The 17,352-nt window shown below is 40.5% G+C and overlaps 1 protein-coding gene across 2 annotated transcripts in view; it reads left to right on the forward strand.

Annotated features, from left to right (window-relative positions):
* Positions 1–1,507: 1,507 nt before the first annotated feature.
* lingo3b (leucine rich repeat and Ig domain containing 3b) overlaps positions 1,508–17,352 on the forward strand; it is a 67,209-nt gene continuing 51,364 nt past the window's right edge. Inside the window, exon 1 of one of the 2 annotated variants that reach the window (XM_087831641.1) lies at positions 1,508–1,538. The gene's annotated coding sequence lies outside the window, so the exon portion shown is untranslated. Of the gene's footprint in view, positions 1,539–3,604; positions 3,753–17,352 lie in introns of those variants that run through there. The other variant, XM_006786643.3, reaches the window with a different exon arrangement.

The following is a 17,352-nucleotide window of genomic DNA, read 5'->3' on the forward strand; positions in this document are numbered from 1 at the left end:
CAAAATGTAACCAATTTTCATATTATTATTATTGTTACATTACTATACCTTGATAGTGCAGGCTTCTTTACTGTGTGTTTTTTCCCTGTCTCCCTCCCCTCAACCCCAATGGGTCACAGCAGATGGCTGCTCCTCCCTGAGCCTGGTTCTGCTGGAGGTTTCCTCCTGCCTCCTGTAGGGAGATTTCCTTCCCATTGTCGTCAAGTGTTTGCTCATAAGGGGTCCAGACACGTGCAGAGCGGGGGAGAAACACAAGTTAACTCAGAGACACAGACTTACTATACTTCTTCCATACAGACTGATGCGACAAAACCAGTAAGTAGGTGTACAGCGTACACTGTAGTGTATAGCACCCAGGAGTATTGGCTTATTACGTACACGTTGGTAAGTTGTTTTGTGGCAACTGACGAACTGAAACAAATGAGCGTGCTGTGTTTGCAACAGCGCGACAAACATTACCTGTCCTTTTATTAACTGCACAAGTAGTGCTGGTCATAGCTGCTGGCTACCTGTGTAAGGCTGTCATGGGTCTGTAGCTCTGTCCACCGTTTTAGGGAACGTATTTAGTTTTAAAGCAAGTTTCCGGGCTTTTCCTGCCTTTCTGGGGGGGTCATATTTCACTAAAAACGATCTAATATGCATGTCCATATACTTATGCATTATTATAATTATAATATTTTAAAAAACACACGCTGTATTTTAAAGAACATACATTAAGAAGCAGATTATATTAGATTTATATTTTAAATAAGACAAAATTTGGATTTTACAGCAGTTTAAAACAGTTTAAAAATGTAATAAGCTTTGCCCCTGCACAGAGTGGATAGTGAAACAAATGGAATCATCATAAACACATTTCATATTTATTACTTCCCCCTCCTCATTGCTTTATTATTGTAGCTCTAGTAATAAATAATAATGTAAGGATTCTGGATCAGCACCATGATGCCCATAGTATATACAGTATTCTGAAGAAGGTCTAAAATGTCACTGTGTGTGCGTGCATGTGTGTGTTTTATTTAGATGGTTTTAAAAAAAAATATTACTCATGATATAACATTGTCCAGACATGGCTGGTAAGGACATGAGGAGGAAACAGTAGGAGCTGTGTGAGGCTACTAAAGGCAGAGCTATAACACTTTTCTGTCAGCATTTTATTATAGATTAAGTGCAAGAGTTGTTAGGTGTGGATAATTAGATTATAGTTTATTGCAATAGCAAGTTGTGCCTTGTTCTCAGATAGACAGATAGTGGAGAGTGATATATGAGATGATGGGATGGAAGGAAGAAGAGAAGCAAAGAGTGATTCACAGGCAGAGCCTAAATTATTTCTCACAGTTTTTTGTTGGCTTATGGTTCCAAGCACTGTCACCAATCTTTGCATTTTGTTATTATCTCATGACACTTGTTTAATCAGCTACCATCTCTCCTATGGACTTTTTAATGTCTACAGTGTAAGATCAACACAGCCCTGCCCTCCAGCACTATCAGCAGCAGGAGCAGCAGAAACCCCTCAACAGCAACATTGTACCCATCAGGTAAAACATCGGCTACGTTTGCTTTGCCTTATTGCCCATATTAGATTCTTGATGAATGTGTGTTGTTGTTATTCAGCCTGGTTCAATGTGCCCCTTTTTAACTTTGAGCACCCGCCCCTTTAAACCTCTCTGCATGGCCCTGAAGGGGTCATTTGATTGTTGGGGTCTTCTCTCTATTATTGTAGGCGTATCTGGCCCAGGAACAAATATGATATAAATATTTATATAAAAGTAGATATTGTAAATCTTTGACTCAATGCATAATCGTTAGCTTAATTATGTTAGTGGCAAAGATCTAATATCAAGGAAAAACAATAATCCTTTTTTCTTTAGAAACTGGTAGTTGGCCAACTGGTAAGGGAAAATATTATAATTGTAGTATATCATAACTGATCCTGAGTAGACAACTGCAGGGTTTTTTTCCACAAAATTATGACATCATAAAAATGTGACTTGTCATTTGCAGTGCTGAACCTGATCCCACATTAATTGTGTTGATGTAGGATCAATACCAACATGAGGATATCAGATTGTGCATTATTATAGGTTCTTTATCTTACAATAGACAATAAACTGTCTTGAGGTGACTTGTGATTTGGATCTATTTAAATAAAGCTTAATTGAATTGAATTCCAAGTTGACAATGCCTGGAGTCATCAGGCTCAGACTGTGAAAGAGTGGTTCAGCCACTTTCACACATGGATTGGCCACCACAGAGGCCAGACCCTAACCCCACTAGAAGTGTTGGGGATGTCCCAGAGGAGATTGCACGCAGTGGTGTAACTCTCCCACGATCAGTATAAGATCTTGGTGAAAACTTAAGGGAACTCTGGTTGGAAATAAATAGGTTTATTAAAATGAAAGCATGCTGTCATCAGTCAGGCTGCAGCACATTTGTGAATGTGTTACCCAAGATAAGTTGAGATAGGTCCCAGGTAATGTAATGTATAATGTTTATATACATTCACGGCAAACTCAGAACACTGACAAATTACACCTGAATCAAAAATAAATATTTAACATCAAGAACTGATGTAGCACATCCTTGGGATCATTATTTAGGACAAGACATTTTGTAATAAAATGCTTGGCTAGCTACCCAGAATTTTCCTATTACCCATATGGTCTGGAGCGACTATGTGATGGAATACTGAATGAGCAACTGTGACAGATGCCCTGTTTATGGCTCTGAATGGAAACTTCTGATTCACGGGGAGTGTGCCTTCTGCCTTCTGTTCATTCCTGCCACAGTTTTTGATAATAATGTTATATCAGCAGGTGATGTGAGGCAATCACCCACAGCCCCACCGCTGACCTGCTGACACTCAATCACTTATATACACACCAACGTTTTTGGAAGTGATGATGTATTACCTATTTCAAGTGGCAGAATTGAGATGTGAAAGGTGAGGCAGATGCTTAATTCAGTCTCCTCTCGCTCCATGTCTCCTACTGATGAAATCTAAACACATATCAGAGGAAAGTGCTGCTCGGCTCTCTGCAGTGGCCTCGAGAGATTTTTAGATTTGATTGTAACGTTTTAATTATAGCATAAAAGACCTCAGTGGATCTACTAGCTGACTCCATTTTCAAGCTGCTGTTTCCTTGTTACAGTTAGAGGGCCCTTGGCTCCCTGCAGGAGTCCTGACCATCAGCCTTGACATTAAATTAAGAAGCAGCTAAGCTTTTCTCTTTGAGGTTGAAACTCACAGTGCTTCTTAATTTATTCCCATCTATGTGAGTATTTTGAGGTAAAAAAGAAAGGAATATTATGATGCAAAATGCAGGTGTACTCTCTGAATTTGATAATAAGTTCATCAACCTGCATTTCCTTAGGGCAGCCGTGATGGGATCATGCACTTTGAATTTTGGCTGATCAGGCTTTTGTTGTGGATTTTTGTGATATCGTCAATGCAAGTTCAACAAAACCAACAAGAAGGTGATAAAGAAGTAAACAAAACACAATCTGTGCGTGCCCACACAGTGCTGAGCAGAAGTCTAAAGGTTTAGTTGCTCTCAACTAAAAATTCAGAGACAAAGCTGCTGTTTTCTCAAACATGTCTCCAGAGAATTAATCTTAATTACTTCGCAAATCTCTTTGGTTTTTGTCTAGGATGATCTTGGTCAGCTCAGTGACCGCAAGGTGCACAGGTCCTGTGGCTGCAAAACAATCCAAACGTATCACCTCCCCTCCACCATCATGCTTAATGGTTGGTAAGAGATCTTTGTGTAAAATATGCTGTGTTTGGTTTTCATGAAACGTGGTGCTGTGCATCATGGCCAAACATCTCCACTTTGGTCTCATCAGTCCAAAAGACCATTGTTCCAGCAGTCTTGTGAGTTGTTCATATGTAGCTCTGCAAACTTAAGCTGCGTTGCCATATTCTTCTTAGAGACGTTCAAACAAGAAAGCTTGTTTACTCTTTTTCCTATAAAACCCAATTCTGAAAATGCTAAAACACTATTTTAAATGTAAACAAAACCAGAATGCAATAATTTGCAAATCATTGCATTCAATATAGAAAACATTTTAAATATTTAAACTGAGGCATTTGACTAGTTCATGAAAAAAATATGAGCACATTTTGAATTTGGTTGGTTAACATATCTAAAAAAAAAAAGGGACAAGGAGCAGAAGGCTGGAAAAGTAAGTAATAGTAAAAAGAAACAGCTGGAGGAATATTTTGCAGCTAATGAGATTAATTGGCAACTGGCAATTAATAATTAACATTAATTAACATAACTGGGTCTTGGAGCATTTTAGAGATGCCGAGTTTAGATGGGTAGAGGTTCATCAATCTGCAGAAAAATCTACAAAATTGTGGAACAATTTCAGAATAAAGTTCCTTCAGTGAAATTTGTGAATATTTCATTATCTACAGTACGTAATATCATCAAAAGATTAAGAAAATCTGGAGAATTCTTGCAAGGCGCAAGGGACGAGACTGAAAATCTTTGACTGATCTTCAGGCCTACAGCACGGCATTAAAAACTGACATGATTCTGTCGCAGAAATCCCAGCATGAGCTCAGGAAAACTTCCAGAAATCCCTGTGTCTGTGACACAACACAGTTCACTGTGCCATGATCCAGAAATTCTGCCATCTTCTCTGAGCCAAAGCTCATTAAAAATGGACTGAGGCAAAGTGTAAAAATGTTCTGTGGTCAGATGAATTAAAATTTGAAATTGTTTTTGGAGAACACTGACGCCACATCCTCCAGACTAGAGAGGAGAGGGACCATTCGGCTTGTTATCGGCGCTCAGTTCACTCAGTTTTGAATCAGCCTGCCTGGAGCCCAGGCATTTCACCAACTGCAAACATTTAGCACGCCATGAAACAAAAAATATGACAAAGAAGAACAGTAGACAAGAATGGGACAACATTCATCTCTCAAAAGTCCAGCAGCTGTTTTTAAAAGACATCAAATACAAAAAGAACTTGTTTTTTCTTTAAAATGGTAAGATGGTCATTTCTCAGTTTAAATATTTGATATGTTTAGAGATTAGAGATTAATTAGAGCTTAATGACCAAAAGATTAATGAGTGACCCAAGTGTGTTATTATATAAAAAAGGAAACAACTACATTTAGAATTTGTACAACAATATTCTTTTTTGTAAAATTCTACTTTCAGTCTGTAGTCGTGTGGCTGGTGCCCACAGACAAGGCAGAGGCAGAGGCTTTAAAGTAAACGGAAACTTGTTGTGTAGGTCTGTTTTTGTGTTACTCTGATAAGTAATTTGAAGGCCTGTGGGTTGATTAGTAAAGACAGGTGGGCTAACCGGTATTTAGGCCATGCAAGACCCAGTTTAGGCCTGTGTGATGGTGAAACTGATGCAAATGAGCTTTTAAGCTGTAGCTAGTGAAACGGCATTCTCTGGAGCTACTTCATTTATCCCCTCATCCTCTCCTAAGCTGGGGATCCAGACAGTCATTGGAGGCTCGTGCCTGAGTTTTGGGAAGCGACGGAGTCATCAGTGACCCAGATGCCCTGATCTTCTGTCCATCAAAGCCTCTGTTTTAGGCCTGAAATACGCTCATCTCCCAGAAGCTATGCCTGTCACTGTCTGGGCTCCCGTCAGAAATTTTCTGACTAAGAGCCTTGCGGTCTGCAGTGGCACGATAACAAAAACATCTCTTCCCTGTTAGGCTGCAAGCGCCTCTCCCCTCTCATGGTAAAAATAACATCAGGCCCAGAATATTAAAGAGGGAATGTTTTTTTGGTGATAGTTATCGTCTGTAATTGCATTGCCACACCTGATTTTGTGTTCTTTCTGTGTAGCAAGTGGCTGCTACTAGTGGATTACAGTTGCCATGGTTTCTTCTGTTTTGATCATTCTTATATAATGTTATTGGTGACTGGTTGCTGTGAAAAATGAGCACACACACACACACACATTCTCAGTTTATGTCAGTAAATGTTGCTAACCACCCCCACATTCTTGTCCTTCCTCGAAGAGAGCAGCCCGAGGACAAACAACAGCTCCTCTCACATCATCTTCCTCTCTCCTATACTCATCACACCCTCTGTCTCTTTCTCTCTCCTTATCGCTCTCTCATTGCCTCTCTCAAGTCTTCCCTTCTTCCAGCTTTATTGTCACCATTTTCTCTCCTCTCCTGCCCCACTTCTCCTCGATCCACTTTATCTCTCTCAGTCATAGCTGCATTGATTTTCACAGGGCCTCTCCCCTGTCATATCTCCATATCTCTTAATTCGCACACACTCCATGTCTCTACACCTTGCAGATTTGTTTTCATTTTAACACAAACACACACCACCTCATGCACACACACAGTCTTGTATCCAGGACACATTACAATGCCTTGCATTCATTTTCTCTAGTCTTACTTTAACCTTTTCCAGAGCCACTACTTACCTAACCCTGACCTTAAAATATGTCTTCACCTTATGGGAACTTGCTTTTTGAAGGCAGACAGGTCATAATGTGACTATGTAAACAGAGTTAGGTCCTCACTCACATTATGAGTAATACCACACACACACACACACACACACACACACACACACACACACACACACACACACACACACACACACACACACACACACACACACCAATGTCCTTTTTCTCTATCTCCAGCTGTCTGGAGCCAGCCACACACACACTCTGTCTTCCCCATCCAGAGATGATTTTTATTAATCTCTTTTTCTACTTTTCCACCAGTCTCCTCTAAAGTACACATCATCTCCATCCCAATAAGCTCTGTTGTCACCCCCCCCCCCCTTTTTTTTTTTTTTTTTTTTTACATTTCCTGACACTCCTTTTCATTTCCCCTCTCATCACCTGTCTTTTCATGTCAGAGCTTTTTGTTTTGACTTTCTGTTGGAAGTCACATACACTGGCTCTGACTGCCTGCTGATTCTTCTGAGTGAGGCAATGTGTATTTGTGGAGCCTACAGGGCGCTCAAGAGCTGCTGAGTGTTTGTGGAGCAAATTGCTGATGATGTCTTTTACTCTCACTGATGCTATCACTGAGAAACACACAATTTGTGCGAGTGTCCTTCTGTAAATTTACATTTATTATGTTCTTTAAGTTTTTAGTATTCATGGCCACTGGTTGGTTGCAATGGAGGTAAATGGACAGACGATGTTACTACATTTACAAGCATTTAGTTTTACCTTGTGGATCATCTTATTTCCATCTTGTTTCTTTGGAGCCAGAAAAAGCAATATTTGGAGAAAATGGGTTGAACTTAATTCGCTTGGTTAACAAGATGATTTTCTATGTACCCAGACATCTGCTTATTAGTGCTACCATGAAAAATAAAATCATAGATGTTCATTATCTAAAAACTTTTGGTGCACTTAACTACACAGCTGATTATTTGAAAAATGTTCCAAAGTGTGCCGTCGAGCACAACAGAAAGTTCCTGTTCAGTGAGTCGAACAACATGAGGTGACACCTAGCAGACAACTAGCCGCCTAGTTGGCACTGAATGTGCCTAAACCGTTAATCATGCATAAAGTTAAGCCTTAACACAAATTAATTAGGGGAATTATATGAGACTTCACCCAAAACTTAATCTGCTGATCCAGAACATGTTAACTAACACGGTAGCATTTTGGTATCTGTCCATATGTTTGCAAACATTTGCTCAGCAATTTGTGACATCAATATACTATTGTTAATTATACATTCTGAGGCAGATCTGATCATTTATATAGTGCTGTGCAAAAGTCTTCATCCACTTCTCTTTTCTTTATATTTTGTTTCCAACAGTCAGACTTTCTGGTAAAGAGGTCTTAAGCAATAGTTCTCCAGGCCTCCTGGAGGTCCTTCAAATTTTTTCCTTTGGAGGTTGGCTGCCTTTTTACTGATTTTTAGCCTAATCCCTGTACCTCACCATTTTCATTTTGTTTGTTTGTTTCTTGTTAAACCACTTAACACTGCCCTATGAATCATTCAAGCATAGAAAAGGCACCAAACTCAAAGTATTATGTCCACACATAACAGACAACTTAGCAAAGAGCCGATTTTAAATTGTATCTTTAGGCACTTTGTTGCTAGCAGCTTGTCACTACACGAGTGGTTCACCGTGCCCCAACAAGGTGATTCCCTTAAACTTGGGATATCTTCGCATGGCCTGCAGTGTGTCCTTAAAAAATTGCCAACGCTGGACTCGTGGAAGACAAAAGAAGAAGTGGTGGTCCAAAAAAGTATTTCCAGCAGATAACCAGTATCTGAAAGTCATGTCCTTAAGAAACAGGAAAAACAAAAACCTCCAAAACAAACCCAGAAACATGACCTGAGAGATGCATCTGGCCCATCAGTTGATCCATCTGCTGTTCACTGAAGATTCATCAGAAATGGTTTCAGTGGAAATGTGGTTGTCAAGGAGCCATACTTAAGGAAGGAAACAGGGAGGAAAGGCTGAAGTATGCCAAATTACACAAAAACTGGACTGAAAATCCCAGACCCCACATATCAATATTCCTGAAGAAGTATGGCAAACATCCAACATCCAAAGAAGAGCTTTGAATATCCTTCAAGAAACCTGGAGAACTATTCCTGCAGACTACTTAAATAAATGACAAGTAAGCTGCTAAGAGAGTTCTAACAGAGGATGAAGAATAAAAGTGGTCAAATATTGATTTTTCAAGCTCACTAGAATTGGACAAACTCTTTTTTGCCTTACATTCTGTATTTCCATCTATGTCTCCACGTGTTTCAATAAATTGCTGCTCCTATTACATAGCAAAAAATAAACAAATAAGGGTTGTCTCAAGATGTTTTGCACATTGTTGCGCATCTGAAATCGGTTTCACAAAGCCAATTTGTTCTGAAAATATTATGGTTTGAGAGCTGAAACCATAACAGGAGCAGATGACGGTGTTGAGAGTCCACTGCGAGGCATAAATTATTGTTACAGTACTTTCAGACCGAGCACCTGGGCAACGTATGTAGCTGTTTGGATCAGAGCATTTTCTGCTCAAAGCACAAAGGGGGGAAAAAACATGTTTGAGGTTTTAGGCTGTTTTCTAGCTTACAGGGAGTCATTAAATTTTTCAGGGGTGCAGGACTGTATTCAGCTGTGTACTGGAGGTAGTGAGGTACAACTATTCAGGATAAAAAGCTCCCAGTGAAACAAGCAAACAATGCCTTCCAACAGCAAACTGGCACTTCCTTTTATCAGGGTGATCCTGGTTGACTTGCTTTTATTCATTGCAAATATTTAGTGTAGTTTTTAATTACAAAGAGTTGTCACTTTTATCACTTGCTGTTCACTTCAGTCTTGCAGAGCACCAAACCGCAAGCCGTGACTGATTAAAAAAGCATAGATGAACACAGTTAGCTGCTGAAGAGCCAGACTTGGTATGAGACCAAAAATGGGGAGAGAACATTCATCAGGTGTGGAGAACATGGCCATGTGTCAGCTGCATGTGTAATGGCTTTGTCAGTGTGCCATTACAGCTTTATTAAAGTAATAATAAATCAATGCTTCAACACTTTACTGCCAAGTGACCAAAACAATCAGTTTATGTGTTGCCCTGTTCGTGCCAAAGAGACTAAATCCATTATGAGAATTTGATTTGAACCACACACTCAAATAAAGTGACACAGATCAACTATATAGTTTAATGTCATTTCCTGCAGCAGCCATTGTTGTATACATGATGTGAAAGCACACTGCACAAAATGCTTCAGGCCCATCTGAAGCCGCATGGCAAAATTCTGGACACGAGCCAAAGTGAGAGATGAGGGCATGTGGCGACCCTCGAGGGACCCGCATAGAAGATCAGTCCATCAAAAACCTAATTTCTGAAGCCTGCCTTGTCTCACCTGAACAGACATCCTTATCACTTTTTAGTTATCTTCTCCCTCAACCAACATTTGTTCCCTTCTTCCTCCCATTCCCCCCTGCTACCCACTCATATCACATCACATTTTCTTCCCATTTTTCTCCCGCTCACCTGCTCTTTCGACTTATATTTCACACTGTACTCATTCACAACACATCACATAACCGTTTGATGTATTTCATATGTCAACTGTCCATCGTCCCCTCTCTTCCCGTTTCCCCTCTCCTATTTATTTTCTTACCCTTCAATTTCACTGTTGCCTTCCTCCTGCCCCTCCTCCAATTCCCCCCCCCCCCCCAAATCCACCTTCTCCTCCTGCTCACAACCCTGCTCACGTCCAGGTCTGTTTCCACTGATAAGACTCTCAGTGGCACCCACACACACACATACACACACGCACACTAGAGCAGATAACAGTGTTGTACTGCCGACAGCATCACAGTTACCCGCTATTCCTCTCTTCCCTAATTTTGTTGCTAATGAATGGGCCATCAGGGATTTTTTTCTCTCTCAGCCAAATAAGAGCAGCAGACATGCAAGAATGAGACGGGCAACACGGAGAAGGTAAACACCAGAGGACAAAAAAAGTTATCCTTTTCTCATAAATCCATTTTGTTTTCAGCTGCACCCAAAGCAAAGTTATTACCTGCCATGGCGTGGCTGGCTCAGGTACAGAGCAGAGAGTAAGCTGCCCTCTCTCAGACACAGGCTGAGCCACAGGGCAGTCAGTTTGTTATCGCCAGACACAAATAAAGTGTTTCTGTCTGAGAAAAAAAAAGAAAAGAGACTTTTCTAGATCAACCACTGATAAACACAGGTGTGGACTAGCGCTAAATGTATCACCCACTTGTATGTATGGCTTTTCGCTGCTTAAAATGTTCAAACGTCTGCATTACTTTGAGAATACGTCAACAAAATGAATTAATATGAAACTGAAGAAATACTTTAATTTCTTCTGATTTTGTTTTATTTAAAAATGTCAAAACTGTTACAGAAAACATAATTGAAATTGCAATTAAGCAACAAGCCTTCAGTTGTGCACTTTCTGCTTTAGGTTGTACTGGCAATGTAGTTTCAGCAAAGGCTGAAAAAATAGAGTTGTTCAAGATGAAGCTGTTGACCAGTGGCATGTCTTAACATTTAACATAAAGTCTTCTTAACAGTAAATTCACTCCTTCCTATATCTTTTTCTGCAAAACACAGAACCCACTGAAAAACAGTGTCCTGAAGGCTTGTGTTAGCCATAGCTGAGTTTTCCATGGACTCTTAGTTTAGTTCATACCACACTAGAGTTATATTTGGAAGAGAGTATAAAGTACCTCTTAATGTAGACATATGGAGTCTTGTGCGCAGAGACTCTGTGAAAACTTAAGAGTTACATCTCAGGCTCTACACGCCTCAGTTAGCACATTAAACGCTACCGTGACATGACAGTACAATTAGAAAAAGACTGAAGAAGTGTGGCTTGTTTAGAAGTGTTGCCAGGAGAAAGCCTTTTTTCTATTAAAAAACAAACAAACAAACATGCCAGCACAGCTTGCATCTGAACAAATTACAAGACAGATGAGTCCAAAATGGAGATGCTTGGTCATAATGACCATAATGCACATCACCACGTTTGGCACAAACAGCATAAACACCTCATACCAACTGTCAAGCACGGTAGTGACAAGGTTTTGATTAGCACTTGTTTTGCAACCACAGTATCTGAGCACCTTGAAATCACTGACACGACCATGAACTCCTCTGCATACCAGAGTATTCTAGAGTCATACGTGAGGCTATCCATTCAACAGCTAAAGTTTGGCTGAAACTGGGTCTTGCAAAAGCATGAACCAGTCAAAGTCCAGACTTCAACCTGATTGAAATGTTGTGGGGGATCTTAAGAGAGTTGTGGTAATGTAATGTTGTATAGAAGAGTGGGCAAAACGTCATCCACAATGAAGAAGAGCTTGTTAACTATGAATCAGATAGCCAGTGGTTCAGTCCTTGGACCTTAGAGTAGGGGGTTGGTCTGCACCCCAATTTTCCTACACCCCGTTTCACACACCCTGCCAGGTAAGGGGGGCTTGTTTTTTTCTGCCTGTCCTACCTTAAACATTGTCAGACTGTATACCACTTATGATGTAATAACTGAAATAACACAAACAGAATTGAAGAAATAAACAGATAAAGCCTGAACAAGAGGAGCCTGTAGAGAAATTATAGAACTGATCTTGGAAAAGAAAAAGGGACAGGTTTGGCACAGCAGTGAATTCAGATCAAAATTCAAATTGCAAAAGCTGCCAGACAGGCCAGGATTAAAAACAAACAAACAAAAAAACTTAAAAACTCACTCCTTGTACAGATCACTGAAACAGAAGTGCCAAACTATCTTTTTGTGTTGTAGCATTTTCTCCTTTTGTTGCTTAGTTACGTAGCTGGGTTTAACACATTGTTTTGCTTGGTTTTGTTTCATGTATGGATTAGGTAGCACTGTTTCTTCAAAGATAGTTGGATTTGTCTGTTGTTTGCTGGCTGTGGTTCATGTCAAAGTCCTCTGCTTTCAGTTACTGGGATATCATCCTTGACCAAGCAGATATGAATAATAGAATAGAATAGAATTCAACTTTATTGTCATTGCACATGCACAGGTACAGGGCAACGAAATGCAGTTTGCATCCATCCAGAAGTGCTTTAGTGATATAGATATATTACAATATATATTAGCAATAATATAGATATGTAAGTATATTACAGAAATGGGTCTATTATGGTATGTTATAAGGTACACGGTATGAAGTATGTTGTGAATATTCTATAACTATAAATATGTACAGGCTGTAGTGAGTACAAGCTATGAACAGGATATAAATATGAAATAAAAAAAACTATACAGAAATCTGAGACATACAGTTATACAGAAATGTGAACTCTGCAAGTTATAAACAGTTGTAGGATTAAAAATTATCGTATGTACAGAATGATTATTTACACAGAGCTATACAGTAGTGCAGTTAAGATAAGTGAGATATGTGGATAATTTCTACAGAGGCTATATAAAGTGCTAGTGGTTGTGATTGGTGGTTCAGTCCATGTTATTATTGCGTGTTTGAGGGTACGGTTGTCAGGCGTTGTGTGGAGGCGAGGAAGAAGGAACCCAAACGCAGGACTCACAGGTAGGTGAAGACTGGTGGATGTTTATTATAAGGAGTGGAGGAACAGAGGGTGAACGGACACTGACTGGCTGGAACACTGAATGGCTGACTGACTGAGAGAACACGGGGAGGACAACATCACACGAACATCATCAATGACACGACAAAGAACGAATAGAAACAGAAGACTTAAATACACAGATTGATGAGGATGGTAATGAGAGACCGGTGAGTACACAGCTGAACATAATCTGGCTAACGGCACGAGACGAGCTAACACAGGAACAAACAGGAAGTGACGAAATAAACTGAATGTGAACAACACGGAAAGCACTGGGTCACCGACCCAGGAACCCTGACAACGGTTGTCCATTGTGTGTGTGTGTAGGTGGTTGTGGGTGTGTGTATGTCAAGTCCATGTGTTTAGTGTGAGTCAGATGTCAGGAGGCAGAGTTCAGGAGTCTGACAGCTGTGGGGAAGAAGCTGTTCCGGTACCTAGTGGTCTTAGTCTGGAGGCTCCTGTAGCGCCTCCCAGAGGGCAGGAGGGTAAAGAGTCCATGTGATGGGTGACTGGGGTCTTTGATGATTTTCCAAGCCCTTTTCAGACACCGTTTCCTGTAGATGTCTTTTATGGCAGGAAGTGGTGCTCCAGCGATGCGCTGGGCAGTTTTCACGACCCTCTGCAACGCCTTCCGGTCCGAGGCAGAGCAGTTCCCATACCAGACTGTTATACAGTTGGTCAGGATGCTCTCGATGGTGCAGCGATAGAAGTTCACCAGGATGTCTGAGGACAGGTGGTTCTTCCTCAGAGTCCTCAAGAAGAAGAGGCGTTGGTGAGCCTTCTTGACCAGCTTGGAGCAGTTGGTCGTCCAGATGAGATCCTCGGAGATGTGGACTCCCAGGAACTTGAAGCTGCTCACACGCTCCACAGCTGTCCCCTTAATGTGGATGGGTGGATGTGGGTCAGCATTCCTCCTGTAGTCCACGATAAGCTCCTTGGTCTTCTCGGTGTTAAGCAGCAGGTTGTTTCTGTCGCACCACTCAGCCAGACGATCCACCTCCTCCCTGTAGGCGGCCTCATTGTTGTCACTGATGAGGCCAATCACCGTGGTGTCATCTGCAAACTTAATGATGGTGTTGGAACCATCAGCAGGTCTGCAGTCGTGGGTGAAGAGGGAGTAGAGGAAAGGGCTCATCACACAGCCTTGTGGTACACCGGTGTTCATTGTGATTGTAGATGAGCAGCGGTTATCCAGCCGGACATGTTGGGGGTGGTTGGTCAGGAAGTCCAGTAACCATTTGCAGATGAGGGAACTGATGCTCAGGTCTGTCAGTTTCCTGATGAGTTGTGAGGGGTGGATTGTATTGAATGCTGAACTGAAGTCTATAAACAGCATTCTGGCGTATGTGTTGTTGTTGTCCAGGTGTGAGAGGACAGAGTGCAGTGAATAAATAATACCTTTGAGTGAAAAAAACAAAAACAGTGAGTGAGTAAAGTCTTACTGGTAAAGTCTTACAGAAAAACAATTTCTTCCAATTATTAATGCTAAAGGTGGTTGTAACCCTAAGCTATTAAATAATTGAACTATAATGGACTTGGAAAAAAGAAGGACTTGACCTTTGCTTATCGAGCAATAAATGTGTACATTTTTAACACATAAGTCGCCATGCTTTCAGACTTTGACATCCCCAGTATAGAGTTACTTGATGCGAAATAGCTCAGGTAATACAAGCAGCTGGTGGTATTTTTGGCAGTGTACCACAGTCACGGATAAAAATTCCCCCGGCTTTTGATGGTCAGCTTTTTGAACAGACTGAAATGTAGAGAAGTTGCCAAACACAACAGTAATGGACAAGGCGGTGATTAGTTTCATGACACAGCTGCTTACAGGGGTTATAAAGACTGGAACACACACAAACACAGAAGAGGCAGCTAATATATATTCATGTTTAATCAAATCTTCTGTTTTCTGTAAGAAGTTGCTCTTATTGTGGAATTAATTTGCATATTTTGAAGTAAGCCTAAGCGTAAGCCTGTGATTCATGCTGTTAGCCTGAATCATTTCCAAGCGAGATAAAAAAACCTTGTTGGGTTTGAACATCAAAAAATTATGCTAAACAGCTCCATTTATTATATACATTCACCTGTATTTGGCTGGCTATACCTTCCTTGCAGTAGCTTTTAGTCACACCTAGCTCCTTTATGCAGGTTCAGTTTCCACCCAATAATTCCTTTTATATTTCTTCCAAGCCATCTGATACAATGATGTCTGACCCACGTCCCACCTGCACTCAGAATTCAAATGCCATCGTATTCTGTCCAAAATGTCAGTGCAACTTAAATTCCTCCCAAATGTGGGCTTTCGAGAAAGAAGACTGTCACTTGGGTTCAGTGTGTCACCCACAGCTCTTGCATTTGTAGTCTTAATGCTAACACTCTGCACCCACTGTGACGGCACATTGTGCACATATCACTGTACAACCACATCAGTGTATCCTCCGCTGTTTAAGGCAGACCCAAGGAATAAATTCCACAATTTTAAGTTAGATTATTTTTTTATCTTAAAGAAGAGTGTGGAGTTCATGAAAGGTGGTAAATCTTCAGCCATCAGTCTTAGCTAGAACAATTTGTTGGCGTGAATAAATGCATATGTGGAGACAGGAAGTATCTTCTCTTGATTTTTAATGTATTTACAGTATTTACCAGATAAACAAAGAAGATCAGGATGGTTTTATGTGGAAAAAATAAAGAAAATCTACACAAACTGTATCAAATTGTTCAATAGAACATAAGTAAGCTTGGCAACTGACCAAAACCCAGGACAAGGCTTGTGGCTACTGGGGAACTAGCCAGCAAAATAATAATGAGGCGCTCCACTGAACTCTCTAAGGAGAATCTATCCCTGTCCTATATACCCCACTTACACCAGGATCAAACCATGTATGGAAATGTATCAGTTAACTCATGTAGTTGACATTTTCATCCAAAAACAACATAAAGACATTCAAATGACCATTTCTAGACTCATTATATCTTTATATAAAACATTACTGGTTACCCCTCTGTTTGAATTCAACTTGGTACACTCCAAAATCCAAAACACCTGAAGTTCCTGTTTGAAAGTCTCCATTTTCACCATGGTGGTAATGTGGAGCAGAGCACAGGCTACAAACACTTTGGAAATGTAGACGAGGAACATTTGGCATATACTTAATACTCAATAGTGTTGGCTTTAGACTCACATCTTGAAGATAAACTATTCTGCAAGCTTGATGTGCCAGAATAGGGCTAAATGAGAATACCTCTGTAGCAGCCTAGAGTCTGTAGAGGACATGGGTTACGCAGTGGCAGTGATTAAATGTATTACAGAGAAACATTTGTTTGTTTATTCTCTGGTTTTATGTTGAACCATTTGCAAAACTGGAAGGTTGTTCATAAAGTACACAGCAGGAGAAAAACACAACCTGCTCTGGTGTTTTGGCCAAGTGACACACATTTGGCTGAAATACAAGCAAATGATATTTTCGCAAGATGTCATTCTATTTATCTGTTAAGAAGTGTATAAAAATGAAATAACCTCTTTATTTAACAAAACAGTTACATAGCTGAGAAACTTAAACCTTAAAAAAAGAAAACAACTCATGGCTGTCTGTGACAGGCAGACGACCAACCTCGGCTCGACGTGTGCTGCATATTTATTTAGTTAATTTAATTAGTCTCACTGTCATCAGATGGGAGCAGTTTTATGCCGACAGTCACTATAGCAGAGGAAATATAGCTAGGTTTTATTCTCAAATTTTAATTTTGTTACATACATGTTGTGTCTTCTTGGGCCTCATGCATACAGGTTTAGAGATCTGTTGATGATCATTTGGCAATCCAAAAAAACGTCGTATTCCCAGACTTTTTGATGAGCAGTGACTATGACTTGGGTGAAAAGTCTACACCAAAAAGCTTGTGATTGCTTGGTCACTAGCAGATGGTTACAGTTGCACATATTTTGCTTGAAACACGCCAACTTGTCTGCAAACACTGATTATGTACTCTCTGAGCTGTAGCGAAACGGATGATCTGATATCGTTCGTCGGTGTTGTTCCCAGATCATCATGAAAATGTTGCTCCAGGTTCAACATTGCAAGGGACCAGTCACATTGTTGTGACGTTAGTTCTTTTGCGCGCCAAGCCATTCGTGCATTTATGAAATTCCAATGTTGCAAGGGCAATATCAGTTCTGCTTACCGTTTATTAAAGGGTTACGGTTGGGGTTAGGGTCGGGGTTAGGGTCCGTTGATCGGCGGACAGAGGCGGTTTCTCACAGCTTAAGTACAGTTTTTTGTTTTACGGCAGTTTTTC

Source organism: Neolamprologus brichardi, chromosome 18, assembly GCF_056152115.1.
Source record: "Neolamprologus brichardi isolate AB-2024 chromosome 18, ASM5615211v1, whole genome shotgun sequence".
Lineage (NCBI taxonomy): Eukaryota > Metazoa > Chordata > Actinopteri > Cichliformes > Cichlidae > Neolamprologus > Neolamprologus brichardi.